Below are 15,763 nucleotides of genomic sequence, written 5' to 3' on the forward strand. Positions count from 1 at the left end.
TCTTTCCCAGCACACTGTCATTGTTTGCCTGTTTTATACATGGGCAGCAGGTTCTAGCCTTTTCTACTATGGACAATTCTTTTTCTTTTCAAGACAGGGTTTCTCTGTGTAGCTTTGGAGCCTATCCTGGTACTCGCTCTGGAGACTGGTCTGGCCTCAAACTCAAAGAGATCCGCCTGCCTCTGCCTCCTGAGTGCTGGGATTAAAGGCATGTGTCACCAACACCCGGTTTATGGACAATTCTTAAGAACAATGTGTTTCTTGTAACACAGTACACAGGTTCAGACAGTGGGAGCCAAGGAAAGGACTTGCTTCAATATATTTGCCACCCTTAACTTGGCACAATGATGCCAAAATGTTTTTAATGTTGCCACTAAGAGTTTATTAGAATCTACACTGAGGTCAGTGCATTTTTACAGAACAATTTTCTCAAATTCTGTCCATTTTATTAGTAAAAATAGTATAAATAGTAAAATTGTGTTTTTATGTGTTTCCCCTTCCCCCTTGAGAACTTGCAAGGTTGAACCTTGTAATACATAAGCATTTACCACTAAACCCTTCTTCTACTATGAAATGTTGAGGACTGTTGGGGCCACAGAGTGAGACTATGTCTCAGAAAACCAATAGATGGATGGATAGATGAATAGATAGATGATAAATACAGATTGGAGATAGATGTTAGAAAAATGATAGATATATCGATAGATGTATATAAAATAGATAGGTGATATGTGATAGAATGATAGATGATAGCTAGATAGAGTAAATGTAGTAATGTTTTTTCTTTTCTTTATTTAAATAAGAAACAAGCTTCTTTTACATGTCAATCCCAGTTTCCTCTTCCTCCCCCCGCTCCCCTGCCACCCAAAGACTCCCTATCCAGTCCCCCTCTCTGTTCCCCCAGGGAGGGTGAGGCCTTCCATGGGGATCTTCAAAATCTGTCACATCATTTGGAGCAGGGCCTAGACCCTCTATTGTGTGTCTAGTTAGAGACAGTATCCCTCTATGTGGAGTGGGCTCCCTAAGTCCATTTGTGTACTAGGGATAAATACTGATCCTCTACCAGAGGCTCCATAGATTGCCCAGACCTCCAAGCTGACATCCTTGTTCAGGGGGTCTAGAACAGGAATATGCTGGTTTCCCAGCTACCAGTCTGGGATCCATGAGCTCCCCCTTGTTCAGGTCAGCTGTTTCTGTGGGTTTCTCCAACCTGGTATTGACCCTTTTGCTCATCACTCCTCCATCTCTGCAACTGGATTCCAGGAGTTCAGGTCAATATTTAGCTGTGGGTATCTGCTTCTGCTTCCATCAGCTACTAGATGAAGCATTTAGGATAGCATATAAGATAGTCATAAATCTCATTATCAGAGAAGGGCATTTAAGGTAGTCTTTCCACTATTGCTTTGATTGTTAGTTGGGGACATCCTTGTAGATCTCTCGACATTTCCCTAGTGTCAGATTTCTCTTTAAACCTATAATGGCTTCCTCTATTATGGTATCTCTTTTCTTGCTCTCCTCTATTCTTCCCCTGACACAATCTTCATTCTCCTCATGTCCTCCTCTCCCCTCCTCCTTTCCCCTCCTCTTCTCTCCTTCTCTTTCTCCTAACTCCCTCTCCCCTCCCCTCATGCTCCCAATTAGCTCAGAATCTCCTGTCCATTTCCCCCTCTCCAGGGGACCATGTATGTCCCTCTTGGGGTCCTTCTTGTTTATTAGCTTCTCTGGTGTAGGATGGTAATTCTTTGCTCTATGTATAAAATGCAAATATGAGTGAGTACTTGAGTAAACTCTAGAAGTTAGCATTCTGAAAATTGAACCACCCCACAACATGGTTTTGCTACCCATTCTGTGTGTTTAGTTACCTGTAGTTAGCTGTTGTATGGAAATATTAAACAGCAGTTTCATAAAAAACCCTGATAAGTTTTATATCAAATGCTTGTGTTTGTTTCTACTGGTTTTTTTTTTTTTTTTTTTTTTTTTTTTTTTTTTTTTTTTTTTTTTCGAGACAGGGTTTCTCTGTGGCTTTGGAGGCTGTCCTGGAACTAGCTCTTGTAGAGCTGGCTGGTCTTGAACTCACAGAGATCCACCTGCCTCTGCCTCCCGAGTGCTGGGATTAAAGGCCTGTGCCACCAATGCCTGGCTGTTTCTGCTTTTTTAAGAACAGTTTTAATTCAAAGCTGGAGGCTGGGTCCTCTGACTATGGTGTGGCTATTCACAAGATGGTCAGAGAATTCCTGGTAAGGAGACTTGGTGAACACAATCTCTTTCCAGAGGTCTAGGGTCAAGTAGCTGTAGGTCTTGGCGATGTCATCAAAGGTGGCTTTGATGAAATTGCCCAGGGTGGCAGTGCAGTACATAGCTGATGTGCAGCCATCATCAATAACAGCCATCATCAGTAGCTTTTTTGTGACGGGAACATAAACAGTGCCAGTGCCTCTAGGGAGAAAGATGATGTGATCCAGCACAGAGTCACAGTGACCTGTCATTTGCATGGAATAGTGTGAGGTTTGACACTCTTAGTACCACAGTAGCATCTCCTCAAAGAGATGATGGAAAGTTTGGTGAAAGCTATGCCCTCTTAGAGGCAGTGCCTACCTCTGTGGTGGTGTACATTACATCAAAACCAACATGGCTGTTGTAGACCAATAGCGACACAAGCCTTGAATCTAGTTTAGTATCCAGTTTGAGTCTGCCTTTGCAATGGCATGATCATTAGAAACTCATCCTTTAGGGATGCATCCAGGAAAAAATCAATAATCTCAATTCCTTAATGGGCAAGGAGAACAGGCACTTGATCTTCATGTCCTTGACCAGCAGGCCCAGCTCGGTGAGGGGGAATCACTCCTGGCCTTCACCTTCACCGAAGCCTAGATTGCAGCCAAAACCCCTACCACAGCCACTGCCCCCACGCCCACTGCTGAATCCTCTGCAGAAGTAGCTATGGCTGTTTATCCTAATGCTCAGCCCCTGGTTGTAAAAGCAGCTTGTTTGTTTTTGAGATAGGGTTATACTATGCTATTCCTACTGACCTCAAGTGCATGATCTTCCTGACTACTAAATGCTGGAGATTTCACACATGTACCATCATATCATCATGCAGGGTTTCTCATACTGACTTTGCTTGTTTTGTTTTTGAATAGGGTGTATCTTTATGGCCCTGGATAGAAGTGTCTGAGCCCTGGAGCTCACTATGTAGACCAGGTTGTCATAGAACTCCCAGAGATCTACCTACGCCAGCTTTCTTAGTGCTGGGTTTAAAGGTGGGAAATGCCATGACCACCTTTCATGCTGTTTTACTGATATGATGAATGTTTATATCACCCCACTCTCTTTTTCTGGGAGGCTGTACTATATATGCTACCTACTTACTAGTTACTGAGTATTCACCCTTGTTATCAGATTGGCTTTCTTATTGTCAAGGTGATTGCAAATAAAACTCTTTTTTAAAATTTTTAATCATTTTTTATTTGAATTAGAAGCAAGGTTGATTTACATGACAATCCCAGTTCCCTTCTCCCTCCTGCCTCCCCTACCACTCCCTCCAACTAAAACCCTACCTATCACATATCCTTTCTTCTATTCTTCACCTGACTCAAACTTTTTGCTCCCACATGACCTCTGCATCCTTCCTCTTCTTCCCTTCTCATTCTCATAGCTCCCTCCCCCCTCTTCCCATGCTCTCAATTTGCTCAGGGGATCGTGACCCTTTCCCCTTCTCCAGGGGACAATGTTTGTCTCTTTTAGGGTTCTCCTTGTTTACTAGTTTCTCTGGCAGTGTGGATTGTAGGCTGGTAATCCTTTACTCTATGTCTAAAATCCACATATGAGTGAGTACATATCATGTTTGTCTTTTTGTGATTGGGTTACCTTGCTCAGAATGGTATCTTCTAGTTCCATCTATTTTCCTTCAAATTTCAAGATTCAATTGTTTTTTTCTGCTGAGTAGTACTCCATTGTGTAAATGTACCACATTATCCATTCTTCGGTAGAGGGGCATCTAGGTTGCTTTCAGTTTCTGGCTAATACAAATAGTCCTAGTATGAACATCGTTGAACAGATGTCCTTGTTGTATGAATGTGCTTCTTTTGGGTATATGCCTAAGAGTGGAATTGCTGGATCTTGTGGTAGACTGATTCCCATTTACTTCCAGAGTGGTCGTACTGATTTCCAGAGTGGCTGTACAAGTTGGCACTCCCACCAGAAGTGGAGAAGTGTTCCCCTTTCTCCACATCCTCTCCAGCATAAACTGTCATTGGTGTTTTTGATTTTAGCCATTCTAACAGGAGTAAGATGGTATCTCAGAGTTGTTTTGATTTGCATTTTGCTGATGGCTAAGGATGTTGAACACTTTCTTATGTGTCTTTCAGCCATTTTAGATTCCTCTATTGAGAATTGTCTATTTAGTTGTGTACCCCACTTTTTAATGGATTGTTTGGTGTTTTGGAAATTAGCTTCTTGAGTTCTTTGTATATTTTGGAGATCAGCCCTCTGTCAGTTGTAGGGTTGGTGAATATCTTTTCCCAGTCTGTGGACTGCTGTTTTGTCTTGCTGACTGTGTCCTTTGCCTTACAGAAGCTTCTCAGTTTCAGGAGGTCCCATTTATCAGTTGTTGACCTCAGTGGCTGTGCTACTGGTATTATGTTCAGGAAGTGGTCTCCATAGTAAAAATGGCAACCTTGCCAAAAGCAATCTACAGATTCAATGCACTCCAGAGAGAGTGCCAGGATAGGCTCCAAAGCTCACAGAGAAACCCTCGTCTCGAAAAAAACAAAAACAAACAAATAAACAAAAACCACATTGAAATCCAACACAATTCTTCACAGACCTTGAAAGATTAATTCTCAACTTTTTATGGAGAAACAAAAGACACAGGATAGCCAAAACAACCCTGTACAATAGAGGAACTTCTGGAGGCATCACTATCCCTGACTTCAAGCTCTAATACAGAGGTATAGTCCTGAAAACAGCTTGGTATTGGCACAAAAACAGACAGATAGACCAAGGGAATAGAGTTGAAAACCCTGATATTAAGCCACACACCTATGAACACCTGATTTTTGACAAATAATCCAAATATATACTCTGGAACAAAGAGAACATCTTCAACAAATGGTGCTGGCATAACTGGATGTGGACATGTAGCAGACTACAGATAGACCCAAGCCTTTTGGCCTGTACAAAACTTAAGTCAAAATGGATCAAAGACCTCAACATAAATTCAGCCACACTGAACCCATTAGAAGATAAAGTGGGAAATAGCCTTGAGTTAATTGGTACAAAAACTCTTACTTTATCTAATATTGATCCTAAATTGAATGAAGAGTGATGTAAAGGATGTACCAAAAATAAAATAAGGAATATATATCAAAATATATTTACATATATTATTGGGGTAATAACAAGAGTTTCAGGCACCTATTTGGGACATATCCACTATAGATAATGGTAATAACCATGCAGTACCAGTTGTGGCAGTGGTCAGGCCCTCCATTAGTTTCTTATGTCTACCAGTCATTGGATAGGCTGTCCTTGAGGCTATGACTACAAAAAAGCACACTTGAGACAGTTCTGGTTAGAAACTGAGGTCTAGACTTTCAGTGGCTAAAATTATTGCCTAAAATTACTGGAACAAATGCTTCCTGTCAGAGGGAGTTTGAGTAACACATGGATCTACCATAATGAGTTCACAAAGTACTTTAGAAATACGTTCATTCTGTATCTCCAGTAACAGCAGAGTACTGGAACATATAGTCTGCATCCCATACATATTTGATGAGAGAATAAGCATAACATAGTGGGAAAACATTTCCTTCCCTAAATTGCTTTAATCCATGCATTATAACAATTAACAGTATCTCATTAACAAGACATTTTATACATCAATGCTTGATCATCATAATTGGTGATTAACCTATTGATTCTTCTGTGTATTGGCTTTTTTTTCATTTCCAAGCTTTCCTTCATTAGAAAAACACAACAAAATAAACAAAATATCATTAGCCTATCAAGCTCGCCAGTATTGTAAAAAGTGTGCTTTTTCCTTAACTATCTTAAGGAAGTTGCAAAGAAGACTTGGCAGAGATTTGGTTGTGTTACATATACCATTTTTAATCATCATTCATAGTCACTCAATGGGCAGAAAGCTCTGGGGAAGCCTGAATCATGAATCTTTTCAGGGAGCTCTGGAAACAGGAGTCCACCTCAGTGAGGCTACTATACATGCTGAACACCCGAAACACCTAATAACACTATATGAAATAAACATTGCATTGTACATTTTTCAATCCATGCAGGTAAAACAGTTCATCCATCCCATTCTAGTGACATGGACTGAAGACTGTGCCCACCACATTCCACACAAGAAAGCCTAACAACATTTCTACCTCACTCCAGCTATGTCTTGTCCTGCTGATTATAGGATGGAATTGGGCCTCCATCTGTTGTAATCCAAGGAGTGAAGCCTAATATAATTGCTGTTTTCCACAAGAATCTCTACGGAGAAACCAGATTTCATTCTAAATGCCAAGTACAGTCCCTACTGGTACTGGTTGTCTGGGACACTATGTTGAGTCAAATGTCTATATGGAGGGGGAAAGAAGCTTAATCATGCAGAACAGAGCTTCATGCTCTGGTGAAATCTACATTTAGAGCTGGAAATTCATTGTTGTGGGTGTTCTGTGTATTTTATTATATTAGTAGAAACCCTGGCCTTTGATTTCTGATGATATTATTATTATTATAAATAGTCATGTCAATCAAAAATGTCTCCAGATATTGACAAGTGTGCCCCCCCCATGAGGGGACCTTGATTTCAAGATACTGTTGCAAGGATTCTTACAACGGGTGACAAAGAAAAAGAGAGTAAGAAGATGTTTTCCAATCCCAACTTAAATATTGTAAATTGCACATCTAATATGCAAAATTTACAAAGAACATTTGTCTCTACCATAGTTACTCTTTTGGTTAAAATAACACACACACACACACACACCCAGTCACATAGCTAAAGAAATGTATAGAAAAGAATGTGTGGAGAGATATGTGTCTGGGGAGCAAAACAATATGGATGGCACATCTGAGTCCAAAAATCTATCAGTAACTGGAAGGTTTTCACATATATGACTAATGAACTTCCTTTGCCTTTTAAAGTTGGTTTGAGTAGTACTTCTTTTATTCACAGCTACTATGGTCTCCAATAGCACATAAAGATGATTTAAATAGAGACCAAGGAGACAATTCATCCATTATAAATTTTCTGAGGCTTACTTTTTTTACAGACAGAAATAGTTTATTTTGGCTTACATTAAATCCATTTTGATGCTGGCACACTGAAAAGAGAATTTATCAAAAAAAATCTGAAAGTGATCCAGTGAAAATAGCAGCAAAATGTTTAGTAGGGTGGATAAAGGATCGTGTGAATGAAGTTAGAGCATATACAGAAGGCACAAAGTACAAAGTGGTTATATGTTTTTCTTTTAATGAAAAAAGTTTATCTGATAGCTATGTGCTAGATAGATAGATGAACATCTTAGTCCACTGGGGTTACTATGAGCAAATATCACAAACTAATGATCTCCTAAGCAACAGAAACTCATTTCACACAAGTGGGAAGCCTTGGATGTTCAAGATATACAGCAAGCAGGTATCCAGTGAGGGTCTTCTTTCTCAAACATGGTACCTACTCCCACTGTCCTTTCATGTTGGGTGGGTCTCTTTCATTAGGATGTGAATGCTATTCATGAGTGCCCTACTGCAATGACCTAATTATCTTCCAAAGCTCTCAATTCCAATCTTGCCAACTTAATGTGTAGGATTTCATTGTACAAATTTTTGGAGGCTTACACATATCAGCCTACAGCACATGTGGGACCGTGTGCATGCGTGCATGTGCTCGAATGTGCACACACACTCAAACACACACACACACACACACACACACACACAGACACACACACACACGCGTGAGCCTCTCCTGACTCTCTCAAATGGAGCTGAAGATACTACTAATCATCTTGTCTTTCAGGCCATGGTGATGACTTGCAGTGGAGATCTTTGCAAGTGTGGACCCTACTGAAGATAATCTTCTAGGCACTCTTTAATATCCTACTTTTCACTTTCAGCTGCAATAACAATTAGAGTAGGGGGATCAGGAATAATTAATCTGCGGTGGAACCCTAATGAGTTCTGGTGGAAAACAATAAACTTTGGTTTCATTTTACCACTGGAAGATCTCAAGGCTGTGGCTGCCCTAAGTCATACAGTCACAGGGAAGTCTTAGGAGGGTTTACATCCACTTTATGGTCTTGGGCTGTTTCTGTGCTTTTCGTGTGTGTGTGTGTGTGTGTGTGTGTGTGTGTGTGTGTGTGTGTGTGTGTAGTGTAGTGTATGCATAGATGTACACAAGGCATGTGGGTGGTTTCAACTCACTCCTTTGTGTATGTGTGGAAACCTTCCTTCTATTTTGAGATGGGGATCTCTCACTGAAACTGGAACTGGGTGCTTTGGCTACACTGGCTGGCCAACAAGCCTATCTCATTCCTCCTCCTCCAGTGCTTGAGTTACAGATGCACATTTCAGTGCCCAGATTTTATGTAGGTGCCCATAGTGTGGGCAGAGTGACACTGAGGAAACAGGAAGGAGCCTTGTGATGCTTTGTACCTGCCCAAGCTCATCTGTGTGACTGGAAGGTCTCCTTCCTGGAACTTTTCAATATGGAAATATGGACACCACGATTTCTCACCCCAGCCCTGTTTGCATACCCCTGTGAGGATTTTGGCTTCTTGCCACTTTATCAGCCATCTGACTAGTTCTGACATGAATGTTCTAGAGAAGTGCAGCTGTTTCTTCTTCAGCAAGATGCAACCTTATACATCCTTGGGAACCTACTTTGAACCTTTCCTTTCACAGTCTATTCTTTTGAGCATGATAAACCTGAAGAGCTCCCTCTCCATTCTTATAGCTACACTCTTATCACCATTTAACAATTCTTCCCAATACATTTTCCAGTTCTTATTACTGTGCTTTCATTCTTTTTTTTTGTACATGAATGGCATTTCTCCCATAGTAGTCTGGAAAAATGTGTTGCCTATGATCAGAAGAGCTAGCTTCAAACAGGTGGGGTGCATCAAAATACTTCCTCCATTTGAGATTCTGGTGTTTCTGAGCTAATCATTCTCCACAGAACTTCATGAAACTAACGTAAAGGTCTATATCTGCCTGCATATGCCAAGATACAGTATGCTTAGATCAGTTTTGATGAGCACAAGGTTTGACATATTTGTCAATAGTCCCAGGAATAGTTCTGCATAGTATAATATTTAGCAGCCACAGGAGAAGGGCAAACCAATATAATTAAGGTTAAGGGCATGTGGAATAACTGACTCAGAGAAGCTTAATGTGTCCCTATTTCTATTTTAGTTTTGTTCAAGCTCATGAATCAATGAGCCCAGGCAAAGGTATACAAAGGAATACATTTCCAAACAAGATTTGGTGGTTTGCTTAAGTGATTGCTAGCCATGCAGGTTAACCTGTCCACCTGGAAAATATGCTATTTTTCTTGTGTATAACACATAATCTGGGAATGTAATTTAATTTCTTAATTTAAGAAAAGGCACAAAATAACATCAGTGTTTATTCAGTTATTGATTATGTTAAGAAGAATGTCCAATAAATTCTGCAGAATCAGTAATAGAAACTAGAATATTTTAGTATTAAAAGTATAAAATATCAGAAGTAGGCATGAAAGTATTATACCTCTTATCTTGTGCATAATTAAATGTACTCAGTCATTAAGGACACCAGTGACAGGTTCAAAATATATTGTACCATTTACTTTTTGGTAGGAATTTATATAGAAGTATAGAACAGTTTTTAAAAAATACAATGGAATATATTGGGTAAATTTTAATATAATAAAATTTTAAATTATGCAGCATGTGTTAACAATGGAGAATTAAATGTAGCCCAACAATAATTACATTAAAATACCAGAAGAGCAGAGCACAATAATTTTCCATATAGCTGCCTCTTTACAGATAAACATCTTGTAGAATATAGAGATCAAGAGGAGCTAGGCTTAGAACAGCTGATTAAACTGCTTAGTATGCAATCAATATAGCATTTGCAGGTCATCAAAAATTAGTAACTAAATATTAACCTTCTCAAAGAAAATATGGCTAGATCACACCACATTAAAGAGTGACTATAAAAGGAGAAAGACATACAAAATTCCAGCTGAATAATTTTCTCCTTGTATAGTTGAAAACTCTCAGATTTTGAATAAAAAATCAAATATGAATATAAAGCTTTTAAAATGCTTGGAATATATTCTTGAAATAGCATTCAAGTGAAGTCTGTGTTTGGATTAAGTGGAGGTGAATACAATAACCGCATGAATGTTTTTGGATGGAATAAGTGGGGAACCAATTTGAATGACCACAGAAATGCTTTCTCCTGAATTAAGTCAATAGTTTTCAACTATGTTCTTTATATGGCTTAATGATTTTCTAAAACAATGCTAATTCTAACAAAAATGCTCTTAAAGCAGTATTTTATGGATATTTACTTTATATCTTCAACACATTGTTTATTTGTACAATGATATAATTAAAATACAAGCCAAATGTGTTTTAAATCCCAACAGTTCAGCAAAACTGAAATAAAGAGAAATCATGAAAATTCCCCATAGATTTTGGTGAAAAATGAAGGCTAAGAAAAGATGCTAAGAGGAAATCCTAACATCTAACCCAGGGCCTAGATAAAGAAACTTGTGGGAACAGCATAAAAATACATTCATCAAAGTGAAGTTGTTGGTTACTGATGTAGCAGTTGCTAGAATGCCTGCTAGCATACAGGCAGCCTTGGCTTTTTAAATATCCTACAAGTAATAAACCCAGGCATAGGGCTATGTCTGTAATTCCAGTCCTCAGTGAGTTGAGGCTGGAGAATCAGAAAGAACTTCTATCCTGTACTATACATGGCCCTGTTTTAAGTAACAGTAACAAAATGAAGACCCAGTGACATTATCATGCCTTGGTTTTATTAATAATAAAGTTCCTAAGTATATTTATATAACTGATATGCAGTTTTCATAAAGAATTCAACTATTCCTTAGAAATGTTGGGCCAAAGTTTGAAACATCGAATATATGAATTCCAATATCATCTACTTCCACTTTGTTTTCACAAACTCAGGAACCTATGTCTCCATAGCATAACACCTGGTGTTGATTGAAGACAGGCTTCCATCGTGTTTTGTGTCTCATTGACAGCAGTGACTTGGAGAATTCTCTGGGCTTTCTGCACATCAGTTACCAGTTGTAAAGGAAGGGGCAATGCTTATTTCATAGGATTATGTGAGGATCAAGTCAGCATCTAGAAAGTATTTGACCCATCATGCTAACTGAAATTTTGTCTATTTAGTAAACTTTCAGCGATATTCATTTGCATAGAGGTATGGTGGCCATCATTGAGGATGACTATTATTTTAGTTTTGGGGGCTACTTTCACTTACCAGAGTAGTCATATTTTAACCATTTCTATAATTTTATTAAATGCTCAAAACTTTTGATTGCTCTCTGATAACTAGGCCTTCAGAAATTGTTGGGTCTGAGTTCTCCCAGTCTTCTTATCTATTTGTTTCATTCACTGTTTATACTAGATTGCACCCCAGGGGCTTCTAAGGATATGCTTGTCTTTGCTGATCTGTCAAGAAAACTTTTAAATTTTTCAGTATTTCAGAGTCAGTTCCAAAAAGTTCTTCAAGATGTTTTTACATTCAAAATTCCCACCTCATGATTCTTTAATCAGAAATATTTATTACCATCCCAAATTAGGTATACCAGTTAGTAGACATGCTTCTTGATGTTGACTTTACATGGAAGAAAGAGAATGAGATAAGCAAAGACACAGTTGTCTGCCTGGAAGGTTCTTACCTAAGCTTTTCAAATGACCAGCTCTATCTCACCATTCGTATCTCAGCTCCAGCATCACCTGCTTTTAAATGTTACTTTGACCATCTCATTTAAAATCAGCACACACCCTGTTACAATGCTTGTCAACTATTTTTTTTTATACCAGGCACTCTTATTTGAGAGTATCTTTTCCATGGTTTAATTTTATTTGCAAAGACCTTTATAAACATCACCTGTCTCTTCTCACCAATCTCTGCGACATCACTGAAAAGGTTACCTGGCAGTGATATTTTCATACTTTCAATATGGGCCCAAAGGGTTCCAATTCATAAGAGTAATTTTTATGCTCTTCCTGTAGTAAACACTTTAGGACAGGTCCTCTTCGCTGAGAAACATGGGACACATACACATTCTGGATTTTGTGAAACTAATTCTGTTTTTCGAGAAGGAAATAAAAGTTTAAAGGGAATGGAATGTGTACAAAAGAATCAGTGAAACCCTCGCTCAACAGGAACATTCTATGTAGACCATAGTGGCCTCAAATCACAGTGACCTTTATGCCTTTGCTCCCCAAGTGCTGGTATGCTACTACCCCAGATTAAGTTTGATTTATTTGAATTAAGACCATCTAAGACAGATGACTTGAGTTAATAATTCTTACTTTGCTTTTTTTATTTATAAATTTTAATTTTTATCTATGTATATTAAAGTATAATCAACAAATAAAAATTCTCTGTATATATAAAAAAAGAACCAGTGAGAGAAATTGGGGGGTATCTAAAAAAATCTGACAGAAATTAAAAAGTACTGAATTACCTCAATATCAGATTGTAGATGAGAGGCTAGAGACAGTGAAGTAATCAGAAAAGTTTGCCTACTTTAAACAAGAAGGGAAGAGACTGGGGGAAAATGAACATAGCATCAGAGACATATATACATGAATAAGAATATAATATTCATGTTGCCTGAACCCCAGAACAGGAGAAAGACAGTGAGACAGTGAGACGGGGTGAGTTCTCAAAGAAATAATGAATGGAAATTTCCCAATCAGGGGAAGAGACACAAACCTTCAGATCCAAGGAGTCAAGTGAACCCCAACAAGTACAAACTGGAACCAGTACATGCAAAGACATTCATAATTAGCTTTTGAAAACAGCAAGAGGGAGATAGCACATTAGCCTCAGGGGCACAGTATTTCAAGGACTTTCTTTCCACCTGTTACCATGAAGACCAGAGGCAGTGGCACAGTATATTTCAAGTGAAAAAAAGCTATCATTCTGAACTTCACATTCAGAAAAATTAACCTTCAGGAATTAAAAGGAAACAAAACATTCTCAGATAAAAGAAAACTTTAAATATTGTCTTATAAATAGTCATTCAAACAGAAAAGCAGTGATTTAATAAAATATTTGGATTGAACAAAGAAGCAGAGAAAGAATGAAAATAAAAGTGCCTGGATCAGGTTGTCCTTTCATCATGCACATAAAGGTTCATGCTTGCTATTTGACAAGTGTTGCTACTATAATAAACCAATTTTACATTGGTAAACTTATAAAGCAATAGAAATTTACTTCTTGTTGTTCTTGAGGCTGAACTTTTCTATTGGAAAGTTCTGTAGGTCTGTCTTCTCTTAAGAGCTTGTTTTCTGTTCCAAAGATAGCCTTTGACTCTATATTAGCAGTAGAAGTAAGGGCCATGTCCCCAAATAGTGCAAGCCACAAGGGATCTCCCTTTTATCAGGCTCATAATGGTGCCACACCTGACAATGATCTTACTGCATTGGTTTCAACATGAGAGTTTGGGAGAACACACTCAGACGGAGAACAGTTTTATATTACAGCCAGAATACACACACACACACACACTGTTGGGAGTACATGGTCCTATTGTGTTATAACAACATTAAAAATACTGGGAAGTCCTGAGAGAATCTTCACAATGTCTAAGACCATGCTACTCAGTGGTGACCTTGTCATCTTGGACTACAATATTATCAGATGCTGCTCTCTGATACATGGTTATGAGCTTTGAAGTGGTCATCTGATAGAACAGTCTAAATAAGGAAATGACTTAATTCTTACTGTATCAACACACGAAGTACCCATCAGCATTGTTGATTTCAGAAAAATATTTCAAACACTTGAGAAATGACCCCAAATGCTCTATCACAAGATGAAATAAAATGTCTTATGTATACACATGCATATGCATATGAGTACATGTGTGTAGATATACATATAACAGCATCCCTCCAAAGGACATTTGGAAACAAAAATAGAGCCTCCTCAGGCATTTCTTATTACTGTGGCTAAATAGCATTGTTTTTAGACAGTTGACTAAGGATGCCTCTTCATTGGTGCTTCACAGAGCAGTACCAGAAGCAAGCATCAAAACTTGGAATGAAAATCAGTTACTTTATGATGGGGAATGTACTGTGTATGTTCATCTTAATGATTATTGAATAAAGTACTTGTTTGGCCAATGAAACAGTAAGTTAGACAGGACTAGGAGTCAAAGAAGATTCTGGGAAATGTACTAGAGAAGTGGTGATCCAGGCCGGAAGTGACATAGCAAGGAGACTCATATTTAAGCAAAGAGAAATATGAAGTGTCCCTTTTCCCCTCCACTCTTCCTCCAGTGGCACAATGTGATCCACCGGCAAGGAGGGACGCCAATAAGTTGTCCAATAAGATAAGTTTTATAAAATATATAGATTTATGATAATTAAGACTGAGCTAACAGATGAGAAATCCTAGTCATTGGCCAAGCAGCATTGTACCTAATACAAGTCTCTCTGTGCATTAATTTGGGCCCTAACTCAGGCTGGCGTAAAGCACACACATGGCGGTGGGGCTTGGCGGCCTTTGGTGGAAAGATTTATCATAACAATTCTACATCCAGATTATAGTAAAATATTCATGGAAGGGAAGAATTATAGACTGTGGTCCCTGCAACAATAGAAATAGAGACAAATGACCCACTATTTGAATATGTACAACCTCTTGGACTATCCATTTATTTTAGAAAGGAGCTAAATGGACCAAAAAGTGACCCTATGTGGGTGTACATCTCTTTGAAAATCTCTATGGGAATTCTGAGAGACAATCAAAGGCTTGGTGGTGTTCAGCAAGGCAAGCTCAGGCCAATATCTGAGGTGATAGAATTTAAGAAACTGATTTCCTAGTTGGAGCTCAAAGTGGTATGACTTTGGTCTGTGACATGAATGAACATAAGAGAATTCAAATCATACAATGATATGTCAAATGACAGTATACAGTGGTGGCTTCTCCTAAAGCCCAAACTGTTCATAAAAATGATCCCATGTGCCAAATATCTTGCTGAAAACTTTTTACCTTTCTGCAGGAAAAGATACTTAAATGGATATTGACAACACTAGATGCATATTCTTGGTTTGAATTCCCATACTTACCAGCTGTAGCTAATGCCACTAATGCTGTCAAGGCTCTTGGATAAAATATATTTAATCAGTTTGGTCCTCTTAATTGACTTTCATCAGAACAAAACACTTACTTGCCAATATCAGAAGAAAGATAAATGTCACTCTCAGTGGAGTTTTCATATTCCTCATCACCCTAAATAATAGGGGATAATAAAAATTGACATGGGAAATGAAAACACCTCTTTTAAAAGTTGCACATCACAAAATATTACGTCTATATTCTAGACTTACATTTTATGATCAATACTCAAGAAGACTGACTTGTAGCTGAAGTTTCTTTCCAGCTTGGTACAGCAGCCACTTAGGCCCAAATAAACTCACAAAAGATTTATATTAATTTATAAACTGTAGGCCAATGGCTAGGCTTCTTACTGGCTAGCTCTGTTCTAATT

General features: G+C 38.4%; 1 pseudogene; it reads right to left on the bottom strand.

The window, feature by feature from the left end:
• Positions 1-2,171: 2,171 nt before the first annotated feature.
• LOC100759167 lies at positions 2,172-13,608 on the bottom strand (annotated as a pseudogene).
• Between the last annotated feature and the right edge of the window lie 2,155 nt (positions 13,609-15,763).

Source organism: Cricetulus griseus, chromosome 5 (genome assembly GCF_003668045.3).
Source record: "Cricetulus griseus strain 17A/GY chromosome 5, alternate assembly CriGri-PICRH-1.0, whole genome shotgun sequence".
In the NCBI taxonomy this organism is placed as follows: domain Eukaryota; kingdom Metazoa; phylum Chordata; class Mammalia; order Rodentia; family Cricetidae; genus Cricetulus; species Cricetulus griseus.